Source organism: Cydia strobilella, chromosome 17 (genome assembly GCF_947568885.1).
Source record: "Cydia strobilella chromosome 17, ilCydStro3.1, whole genome shotgun sequence".
In the NCBI taxonomy this organism is placed as follows: domain Eukaryota; kingdom Metazoa; phylum Arthropoda; class Insecta; order Lepidoptera; family Tortricidae; genus Cydia; species Cydia strobilella.
Window position 1 is genome coordinate 364477 of NC_086057.1, and position 12811 is coordinate 377287.

Genomic DNA, 12811 nt, shown 5'->3' on the forward strand with positions numbered 1-12811 from the left:
CAATACAGTTTGCAAGTTTAAAAAGCCTTACGTTAAATGGTTCACATGCCACGAAATGGCGAGACTTTCAATGCTTTTAAATCGGTTTTCGGCCCTGTTGAAACGTTTAACCTAATTAAATGGTTTCCATTCGTATCCTCATTTAAACATACTCCGAAGTTTGGGGTTTGTGTAAGCCAGCATTGGTTTTTATAGTGTGATGTGGAACATAAAATAAACATTATGACATAAGGCTGCCATTCCACTGAGACGGAGATGAGAGGAGACGAGCATTTATTGTAAACCACTTCTCCGCTACTACTACTACTAAAACTAAAAAGACTTGCATTTCTTGGCTCATTATCCTCGACTAGTTCCCAACTCCAGTAATCTTGCTGCAGCACACACAAACACACAAAATTATACCGTTTAAACATTAATACAAATTCCAAACATTGATAAAACTATTTAAATACAATTAAATCATAATTTACCCGTTTATTCCTGTTTCCAAATGATATATTCGAAGCATTCGATATCGCTGCAATAATTATTTCCATTAATTATACGTTCCGATAGAAACAAATGCATTGCGATTGCACACAGTACAGTCGGGTTTGAAAGTGCTTTATTGCCCTAACCCCTAACCAGTGACATAAAGGTGACATTATTAGAATGCAATGGAATGGAATGCAAGTGAATGAAGATAAGTTAATATAATATGCATGGAATTAGGATAGTTTAATTAAATTTGTATGCCAGTTTGTAGGCACAATGTGGAGATCCTATGTACTTACATATTGTAAATAGTTTTAAGACCTCTTTGTAACCCATATTGACAAATAAATTATCAATCAATCAATCAATGGCGATTGCCGTTGCAACGTAAAAATACAGTTCGGATTCAGACTAGACCCGCATTACTCCTAAAGTAATGCGGCGCGACTTTGCTGCTTACTGCATTGATGACGGAAATGTCAAAAATCCAGGCAGCATTACCGCAGCAGTATTGCAGCAAGCCATTACTGCCGATTGCATAGCGCATGTCAGAATCGATGTTACTGCTCGGGTGTTTTACATTTGCGGCTGCAATGCAGTCGGCAGTAATGTCGCGCCGCAATACTGCTGCAGTAATGCGGTGTAGTCCGAATCCAACCTGGCCCCGTAGACAACATGCCAATCGCTAACGCTCCGTAGCGAACGAAACGCAACTGTCACTGTCACACTAATATGGAAGAGTGATAGAGAGACACAAAGCGATTCGATGGCGAAGCGATAGCGATTGTCACCTTGGCTAGGCCGCCTGTTTTTAATATCTGGGTGCCTAAAATAACATATATATCAACAACTTTAAACTCGACTGTACATACCTGGGAGCATAAACAAAATACAAACGTTCCACATTTTATATTTAAAAATGGAACTAAGTTAGTTATTGCTTAATAAAATTAATACGTTGAACTGGTTTGAATGGGAAATAGTTAATGATGTTGTAAGGACTTTAGTGTTTTTATTCTTCGCTTTATATTTAAGTATAATAGGTATGAAAAAATGAAAAAAATGAAAAATGATTTATTGGGTACACAACAGGTTTTAACTAGGATCGAAACAAGAACCTTCTTTTAAGTAAAAAGATACTTGTGCCAGAAGGCTCCGCTCTTCCATTAAGTACAAGGTTTACCAAAATTATCTTAAATTAAATTATCTTAAATCTTAAGCTTATACTTATTATAAGGTAAGATAGGTACATTAGGTACTTTCATCATTCAGGTATTAATCATTATACAATAATTATATACTGGGAATTGATAAAGGGCATGCGGCACAGATGTTTTTTTGTCATAGCAGACGCGCCACTCTTGAATATAGAAATTTCGATACGCTCGATTTGTTTCAAAAATATTATAGTCTATACAGTGCCTTTTTTGTAAGAAAATAAACGTCAAATCTTTGAGAAACCATTTCACCGCTAACTAAAGGTTGTCTAGAAGAGATCTCTTTAGCTATAAGGCCGCCTGAAGTTTACCTCTGGCTTTATGTATTATGTGTGTTTATTCGTTAATAATAATAATAATTATTTATTATTTTAAACTTTATTGCACATAAAAAGTGTACAACAGGCGGACTTAATGCCATTATAGGCATTCTCTACCAGTCAACCATAGGGCTAAACAAAAAAGCGTCAAGGTGGGTGCACTGAGAGAAAAAAAACCTATAAAGAAACGTAACTTTTGAGCGATGTAAAACTTCTACATAATTATCTCTTTTATTACTACTTATTTAATCTGTGCATGTGAGGTCGATAACAAAATTAAATAATAATAGTTTGTTATTTATTTCTCGCTAATATTTTAGTTGTATGAAGTCATGTTAGCGCTAAAATTATAAGGAAAATATTCATTTAATATTGTCTTAAATATTCCGCTTTTGTTTTTTTGTCTCTTTCGATACTATGATTTGTGGGAATCAAATATTTATTACAGAATCAAAAGTTAAAATGATCAGAAATGAGCATCAAAGCAAGAGTGAATCTTTTCTAAATGGCTTCATACTGCGACGTACATATTGTGATTTTTTAATAACAAAACTTCCGTGAGACATAGACATATTAAATATATTAATAACGGGTCACTCACGTGTTTTAAGTCGAAAACGCTCGACATGTTTCACTCCGTACCGAGGAGCGTCATCAGGAGCTTGCGTCGATATTGTGACTTACCTATGTCGAACAAATAAATCTTTAAAAGAAATAAACTGAAGTTTATTGATCAATTAGTGAAGGTAATAATATGAGCCAAACGTAAGAACGTATTTCTTTATAAATTGCCTTTTCATGTAAGTATGTATGAAATCCAGGAACATAGGAAATGAGGAAGTCTAGGCATCAGTAGTACAAACACTAGATCGTAGAAGGGTTAAATTAAAGACAAACAAACTACAACTACCCTATACCTAAGTAAGCATAATCTTAGTGTACCCACATTGTATAATCCATACTAATATTATAAATGCGAAAGTCTGTCTGTCTGTCTGTTCCCTCTTCACGCTTAAACCGCTGAACCGATTTAGATGAAATTTGGCATAGAGATAGCTTGAGTCCCTGAGAAGGACATAGGATAGTTTTTATCCCGAAAATCATCCATTAAGAAAGTAAAAAGCGGGGTGGAATTGAGATAATTAACGAAGTGCCTGCTAATTTGTGTGCATAATATGCTCAAAAGATTGCTATGAGATTTTTTCGAGGCGCTATTCTTATTCTAGCTGCGGTTACTAAGTCCACGCAGACGAAGTCGCGGGCAAAAGCTAGTACTATATATTTTTTTATTTTATTTTTTACTAGCCTAATTTAGTGTCCCACTGCTGGGCAAAGGCCTCCCCTCGTTTCCTCCACTGGACCCTGTCTTTTGTAGTGTCCCGCCAATCCGGATAAAATGCGTCTAAGTCGTCCCGCCATCTCTTTTTTGGCCTGCCTGCCTGCACCCCTATATATATATACAAGTATACCCCCTTGCCGGTGCGCTTCGGCGTCCCTCAGGGCAGCTTGCTGGGTCCGACCCTTTTCAATATTTATATAAATGACATACATGATGTGGGACTCCAAGGCGCACAGGTGATATGTTACGCCGACGACACTGCTGTTCTGTTCACAGGTGACACGTGGAAGGAGACGTCCCGTGCGGCTGAGCTGGGAATGCTGTCGATTTACACCTGGCTGGAGAGTAACTTATTGACTCTTAACCATAAGAAAACAAATCACGTCTGCTTTCATAAAACTGCTGCATCTAAACCCCCAGAGGATCTACAAGTTAAAATACATAAATGTGGGTACCCTCTCTCTGAATCACGAGTATGCAACTGTGATGCTATCGCGCGGTGCAACGTGATAAAATACCTTGGAATTATGCTGGATGAAAATCTAAACTTTAAACTACATATTGAAGGCCTGTCAAAACGGTTAAGAAAAACAATCGCTATAATAAAACGAGTTAGAAACGCAGCAGACCGGAGAGTCCTGAAAATGGTCTACACAGCTATTTGTCAATCCGTGGCTAGCTACTGCGTTAGTATCTGGGGCAACGCAGCAAAAACCGCGCTCATAGTAGCAGAACGGGCTCAAAGATCTGTACTAAAAGTCATGCTTAGAAAACCCTTTCTCTTCCCCACGTCTCAATTATACAAAGAAGCCCGGATCTTGAACATTCGACAGCTCTTTATACTCCGAACATGTATACTTACCCATAAAAACTTGATCGGCTCGGAATTGCACAGAGAAATGCTAAAAAAGCGCACTTTCATACTAAAAAAACCCCCTACTAAAACTAAATTTGCAAAGAGATTTGGCAGCTATGGAAAAACATCAGTGTACAATTCAATACTAAAACACTGTTACATCAAGGACCTCCCTGTTTCACAGGCAAAGCGAGTTATTTGTGACTGGTTGCTAACTATCGATTATAATAAGACTGAGGAGATAGTGCAGTGACGCTACGGCGCACTTGTATGGAGAAAGGAAACATTGTATAATGCTCTATATTGTATAATTGTATAATGCTTTAAATATCGCGGCCATAAGCCTCAATTTCTGTCCATATGTAGTGGTACTCTATGTTACATAATTAGACATTTAACCTATAGGTATAGACACTTAGCCGTAAGAGACTTGACTGACAGACTGACCAACGTAAATCCCTAGTAGCTAAGGTTATAAGCACTAGCACCTATCTTCATCTTTAGACATACTTTCTTTTTTTTTTTCAATCTAGTTTTTAATTCACTAACTGGTCGCCCAAGATACAGGCTATGCCTAGTTTGGGGACCCCTGTTCATACTGTTTTAAATGTACCGCTGTATGCGCGCAACCTGGACCTCATGTATACTCAATCTGCAAATTCCCATTTTTGTGTGCAAAATAAATATATTTTTAATTATTATTATTTATTTTTTAATATATACAATGTGGGTGTGCCGCTTCAACTGCCAACGAAGTAGGAGGTCTCGTGTTCGAATCCCTGTAAGAGCATTTGTTTTTGTGTTTATCACGAATATCTGTTCCTAAGTTATAGAGGTTATCTATGTATCTAAGTTTGTATTATTATTTATTTATTATTATTTATTACTAGCCTCTGCCCGTGACTTCGTCTGCGTGGAATGATGATGATGATTATTGATAATAAAAAACCGGCCAAATGCGAGTCGGACTCGCGCACGAAGGGTTCCGTACCATTACGGAAAAAACAGCAAAAAAATCACGTTTGTTGAATGGGAGCCCCATTTAAATATTTATATTATTAGTATTTGTTGTAGCGGCAACAGAAATACATCATCTGTGAAAATTTCAACTGTCTAGCTATTACGGTTCATGAGATACAGCCTGGTGACAGACAGACAGACAGACGGACAGCGGAGTCTTAGTAATAGGGTCCCGTTTTTACCCTTTGGGTACGGAACCCTAAAAACTACCCTATGACCTTTCTCGGAGCCCAAACTACATATATACCAAATTTTGTCCAAATCGTTTCAGCGGTTTAAGCGCGAAGAGGTAACAGACAGACACACTTTCGCATTTATAATATTAGTATGGGACTAGTATGGATTATTTGCTGCACTTGCACTGCTGGTCAAAGGCCTATTTTTTCCACGCGTCTCGGTCTAGGGCAATATTAGGCCAATCATTTAGAAAAAACGTCTGGGTCATGCCGCCATCTCGTTCCAGTCCTTCGAGGTCTGCCGTGACGCTAAAATTATTTATTTATTGGCCATAGATCCTAAAGAAAGGAAAACCGAACTCATTAAAACAATAAAATAACCAGGACCATACGACACCAGAGACAACGGCAGGTGTGTTCAATTATGAAAGCACTTGTTGCGCGCCATGAATAAGGGAGTGGGCCCGGTTAAGTGTGGAACTTGGCTTGTAAAGGCTCCATAATGCAGCCAATATACGAGTTAGCTCCTTGAGAATATGCCGAGCCTGATTCTGTATTAACAAATTATTACGGTATGTATGTAACACGATATAGTTTGAAAACTTTATTTTTTAATTAACTTGGCTCCATGTTTAAAATTTATTTGTTTAAGTTACATGTCCGTCTTTGGGTCACAAACTTACATATGTGGACCAAATTTCAACTTAATTGGTCTAGTAGTTTCCGAGAAAATAGGCAGTGATAGACAGACGCACGTTCCGTTTTTTCCTTTTGAGGTATGGAACCCTAAAAATGTATTGGGATGACAGACGCTACGAAAAATCAAATAACTATTTCCAAATAATTATTATTTATGTTTCCATTGGCGCTTTCTATCACCAAATGTCATCATGGCTAAGTCCCCTTAAATCGTATTGTCAGGCATCTCACGCATCAATAAGTGCGAACGAAATGTCTTATGTGACGACATTATGATTGCTTTTCATTAGCACCAATCAAAGTGAGTCTTCTGCCTGGCATAAAATCAGTGCTTTTCCTAATGCGTGAAGCGTAATACTGAGCCAGAACCTTTTTGTTTTGCTGCGACGCACACAGGATTTTTATTTGTATAAAACAGTATTTATATGTATTTTTTCCTTTTTCTCTATTATGTAAAAATATGTGTGACTCTTATTTGTTGTTGTAATTTCTATTTTTTTCTGGATTGTTTTGTGTACATATGTCATTTTTGTATTTGAATATTTTGTGTGTATTGTGGCAAACAAATAAACAGTTTATCTATCTATCTATCTATGTATCTATCTATCTATCTTGCTTTTCATTAGCACCAGTGAGTTGCTAACGCTGATTGGTAGGTACTTACGGTCAAGGTCGTGTCAAAATAATATGGAAACCATATCAATTTGTTAATACAGAATTTGTCTTTAGGTACCTGAAAGATTAAATGAGAGCCTTTCTTCAACTCGCTAACTATTGGAGCTTGAAGCTGGGGAATTTAAGTTCGAGTACGGTGTTGAGCTAAAAGTTATGGTGCCTAGTTTATTATAACATGGTTTGGAAATTAGTTAGAGTTTTGAACATACACACATCTTCACAACTTTGACACCCACCCGCTATGATGCATGTAACTGCGTCGAAATATCGGGAGCTCATAAAAAATACAAAAGGTAATCACGGGTAAGGTCTATAATCCCGGTCAATATAAGTCTAGTGGAAATTAGTTGTTTCAATAAACCGGATATCTTAAAATCTTCTTGGCGAAGAATGGAGGAACCTGGTCTTCAACAGAAGGACATGATCCTCAGCATTAAGGGACCGACTGAAGAAGAAGAAAATCTTAAGACGAATATGGACGACCGCTCGAAACCGCCTTATACAAATGTCCTTGCCTGATTCGAACTTTAAGTTACGTCAAATATTACGTCTAGATACGATATGGATTAGATATGTCAGTGTCAAAAGTAACGTTTTTGTTTGAAGAAACATCACTAAGTAAAATAAAAACAATTTTGTACCCATAAAAAAAATAAAAAATATTTTTCTAGAAAGTAAAATGTGTAGTGTAAGTACCATTCACTTAAAAAAATGTCCTCGATTATTTCTACTCGCAATCAAAATTACTTTTGTTTTTTTTTTGTGACGCTTTTCACTTAATTTTTTTTCGATTGTCACAAAACGAAATCATAAATTGGAATGAAAACGTAGATTCTGTTTTGAAACTGGATTAAAATTTTCTAATTTTGTTATGATCTAGTTTTTAATTTGTCTTTGAACATAACTTTTCGCACTTAATTATAAGTACTAAATTTTGCTGTTAAAAGGTAACAAATTAAACTTTAAGATAGAAAAGAAATTGACTTTTTCAAAATATTAATTGAAACAGCGAATGTATTTTCATAAATACAATTTTTAGAAACAAGTGGTTTATTTTTAATAAGTTTGTTTTTAAAAGAGGTAGATTAAAAAAAAAGTTGTATGAAACTTTTTAACTTGATTTGATGCGAGTAATATATGTAGTGTTAAGTTTTTTTAATGAGAATGCGTTTCATAATTCATAATTCATTTATTGCATTTATAATCATGTGTTTACATAAGGTCTTACAAAGAGCATTTTACAGCTAAAGTGTTCACATGAACCCTGTTAGGGTATATAGCAATGTACTTATTAACTAAAACTTAATACTAAATACTAAATACACTTGTTGTTGTTTCCACAACAAGCGGTATTAACTATTAATTTTGTTAGCGCCTAACACTCCGTCATGTACCGGCAGACGGAACTCCGTGACGCTGCATTAGCTCGCTTACCGCCGTATCCATTAGGAATAACATTTCAAGTACCAAGTTTTCCTATGACTGCAAATGTATAAAAAAAAAACAATTATTTCAGACTATTAAAAGGTCCATACATGGTTAGCAAATATTACAATCTTATTACTAGTGTTAGTATCGCATAAAAACTAAAACTAAAAACTAGACGGCGAGTGCATGCAGCACCTGCCAACGGTATTGCTCAGGCATTATTTTTAGAAAAAAAATTACACATTTAATTTAGCCATTTGATTTAAATAAGCGGTTTTGACTTATTTACGAGATTAGTGATGGTAATTGCTATAACTGTTTCAAATTTTAGGTATCTAAAACGGTCTCTGAGAAAAACGCATTCAAACAAAGTTTTGCACGGAACACTAAGAATCAATGGTTTTCAGATTTATCACTTTTTTTCAAATATATTTTGTAAGACTCGTCAAAAAACTGTTTCATTCTACATAAACATATAGGTAACATTTTGAAATGAACACCAGAAGCGACATTCGCACTATAGAAAACTGAACTTGTTTTGAGATGCACTGCGAGTAATATCAAATCAAACTAATCTTAAAAATTTGAGCTTGGTTCTAGAACCAACGTATTAAGTTTGTGCCTAACACTCCGTCATTAGCGCACTCATTAATAAATTTACTGCCAGTGTACCGGCAGACTGAGGAACTTCGTAATGCTTGCATTAGCTAGCTTACCGTCGTATCCATTAGGAATAACATTGCAAGTACCAAGTTTTGTTAGTAAAAGGTAAGAGTTGAAACTTATTTAGATTCTATAAAATGTTAAGTACGAGTACAAGGAGAGGTGTATAAATGGACTTTTTCAAAATACTTATTCACGACTGCGAATTTATTTTTTAGAAAAAAAAACGAGATTTATTTTTCTCAAACAAAACTTTTACTCGCTTTATTTTCTTTGTATGACAGATTTTAGCAACAAAAAGTACCAGATAGATTTAAAAACCGGCCAAGTGCGAGTCGGACTCGCCCACCGAGGGTTCCTTGTGCTTGTTGCTAGGCCTATTTGAATAAAGATTATATTGACTTTGACTTTGACTTTGACCTTACTTTTTAGTATTTCTTGTTATAGCGGCAACAGAAATACATCATCTGTAAAAATTTCAACTGTTACGGTTCATGAGATACAGCTTGGTGACAGACAGACAGACGGACAGACGGACAGACGGACAGACATTCATGTAATTTTAACATGTTTTAAATTGGGAGCATAAATTATAATGAGAGCGGCTTTTTGAAGGCAGGTTCGTGTGACTTAGGGAAAGAAAGTGTCACACAGGATTGACATACTTTTCCTCTGATTAAGACGAAAGTGGAGGATCCGCGCGAAATCGCCTTTTAATACAAACGTAGTCCTCATTTTCCTCTCTGGATATTAACATTATTGAAAATATTAAGATGCAATTTATTGTATATCAACCCTATGCCGTTTAATTATTATTATTTTGAATTTTTGATTATTATAAGTTAGAAGCATTTATAAATTTGTATTTAATCTGTTTTTCGCTCCTATTTTTACAATAATCAAAAAACCTAAAAAAGTCAAACGTAGGGGCATGGCTGTGGTTTATATACATCAAATTACGTAAAAATATTTTTCATAATATCAATATCCAGAGAGGAAAATGGGGACTACGTTTCTATGGAAAAGCGGCCGTCCCCTTTCCTCTTATTATTTATTCACCAATCGAACATGGAAACTGCATAATGAGGACACTTAACTAATATCACCGAGGTCCCACACGAACAACAATTACCCACCGATTTGTACAGTGACGTCACAATTCCGCCATATTGTAAACAGAGCAACTTGTAATCGAAGTGTTCCCTTCAAATATCCGAAACTTAACGTTCTAGCGACGCGATGTGAGAATTATTTGGAGGCGGTATTACCTTAAGAGCGTTTTCACATTGTCCGATTCGATATCGGATGTCGGAAGGAAGTAAAATGTAAGATATATTGTGTTTCTCTGTACTTATTTAATATGCATTTAATAAATCATTATTACTAAAAAACGATAAATAACGCAAAAAAGGCGAAATTAATGCCAATGGTACTCTCCTGCAGCTGTTTTTGTCATAGGAACCTCATATTTTTGTATTGCATAAAGTTACTTGGCAGAAATGTCGTTTGGCAGAATTACCTTTCGCATACTGCTTTTCGCACAGTATTACTTTGCAGAATTTCATTTTGCATAATATTATTTGCCAGAAAACCCTAACCTAACCCACTTAGACAATTCTGCCAAACATCTAGCAGCACAAACTGAAGTCCAAAATGCTTCTTAAAAATACATCTAAAAATAATTCATTCCTACCCCATTTTCTTAACCCTTATCTCTTCTTCTTCTTTCTGCCCTTATCCCACGTTATGTGGGGTCGGCACAACATGTTTTTCTCTTCCATTCTTCTCTATCTTTCGTCACCTCAGCACTCACTCCTTTCTTTCTCATATCCTCTTTCACACAATCCATCCAACCCAACATACATACATCCATTCATACAGTTTCTCATCCCTAAAGGGGCCCACTGACTATCAGTCCGCCGGACGATATCGGCCTTTCAGTTGTTCGGAACTGTAAAATTTTTGTTCTAACTGACAGGCCGATATCGTCCGGCGGCGGACTGATAGTCAGTGGGCTCCTTTACTGCGACGACCCTCAACGACCGACTGAAAATATGGCAAAGCCATTTGAATACTGGACTACTACATTCGGCGTAAGCCTGACAAAGGAAGTCCCGGCAACAACTTTGTATGCAATAAACAAGGTAGGGGACTTAGTGTACTAAACTGAAGGTTAAAAGGTTGTTATTGGTTACAGTGTTTACGGAGGTTTTTATAAAGGTCGCTTATGTGTATGTTATGATAAGGATACAATGTTTGAGAGTAAAAAAAGTTTAGTAAGACTTACTAGTAGGGTCAATGCGCTAGTTTCCGTCCATGCTATAGTTTTCGTCTACTTCACTGAGTAGCAAATATATTTCATTTTTAATTTGCTACTTGCGAAATATAATTTTGATGTAGATAGATATATTGTTTAGACATTAAGGTTTGTAATAAGTACAAATGTATGTGGCAATGTAGGTTTTTCAAATTTCGTCAAGTGGACGGAAACTAGAGCTGGACGAAAACTATTGCAATGACCCTACTCCAAATGTAAACAATTTCTCCTCCCTTTCTCAAACCTGGGTATAAATTGTCTGGGAGAAGATCACTTAAGAAGGCAAGGATCACATATATTATATACAGCGAGTTGCAAAACTGCATACCCACTTTACGAACGGAACTCATTTATAGAGTGGGTATGCACATTTGCAGCTGTATGTACACTTCTCTAACGGGTCTCTATTGTTTGAGATAATTATTGAAAGTCATAATGTAATGATTGTCATATTATCATTAGTCATAAATTGTTTTTTCTCAGAAACGCGTAACTTTTCAGGATTGCCATAAAACTAACCTAACCTAACCTATCTATAGGATAACGCGAGGAAAATCCTGAAAAGTTAACGGTTTCAGAATTATGACTAATGATAATATGACAATCATTACATTATGACTTTCAATAATTATGTCAAACAAAGGGACCCCTTCTCGAACCATACCACGAATGATAACTAAATGACCTCATTTTGATATCGGAATGTGAGGTCGAATTGGCTTTCTTTATATTTACGGAGGATTCACTTCCGGACTATTTTGCCGTAATAAATTTGCAAAAAGAATTAGTTTGCTAAACTAGTCCAGGTTAATAAACATTAATCTGCCTGAAGCTCATTAAGTCGGAAAGCCGGAGCAGCAGTTAAAAATATGTATACGAATTTACACCTTATTTCAACGTGTTAAAGGGTATTTATGAACTTGACGGTACAACTTACAGTTACGTCTAAGTAATTGTTTTCCACATAACAATAAAGTTCAATAAACATACAGAGTGACCTTATCGTGGGGGTCGGAGTTGCCCGGGCCTAGAGTTTTAAGTGTGATCTACGAATATGGCCGTTTCCTACCTTATTTGTGGTATTTTCTATAAAAAGGGACCTTATTGTCGATGGCGCTTACGCCATTATAAACGATGCTCCGATATAAATACAATGCCGCGCGACGCTGTGCGGCGTAAGCGCCATCGACAATAAGGTCCTTTTTCATAGAAAATGCCCCATTTATCGCCGCTAGCTCGCGACACCATGAGGTCAATTCAAAAGTTTGAACTTACAGTTTGATATCAAATTGATATCTAAATGATGTCATTTTGTTATGCTTCGTCCGTGCATTCGTGAGCACTTATTCGATACCCAGCTTTTTTAATTCATTTAAATACCTTCTAAACTGTAACCTTAGTTGTAAATAGTATAAACTAGAATTTTAGCCAGTAAGTAAATTAAAGTTAATTAGCTTAGCATAAGTAAAATTTATAATATAGTTATGTAACCTGAAGGAAGAGCGGCGCCACACAACACAGGCATTTTTACTTACCGGGTGGCTCCATCACCTTACATTATATATAAACTAAGTGTGTCTTACGCAATATAATAATAGTTATTTGTTATACAAGGGTGCAAAGT

General features: G+C 36.1%; 2 long non-coding RNA genes across 2 annotated transcripts in view; one reads left to right on the forward strand and one right to left on the reverse strand.

The window, feature by feature from the left end:
* The window catches only part of LOC134748840 (uncharacterized), a 707412-nt gene that overhangs the window by 33407 nt on the left and 661194 nt on the right, over positions 1-12811 (forward strand). The gene's annotated exons all lie outside the window — the stretch shown is intronic.
* LOC134748880 (uncharacterized) lies at positions 308-1444 on the reverse strand. The gene is made up of 3 exons (XR_010128437.1): positions 1350-1444; positions 474-520; positions 308-374 (listed from the first exon to the last, which is right to left on the reverse strand). It is a non-coding gene; the product is annotated as an uncharacterized LOC134748880 (long non-coding RNA).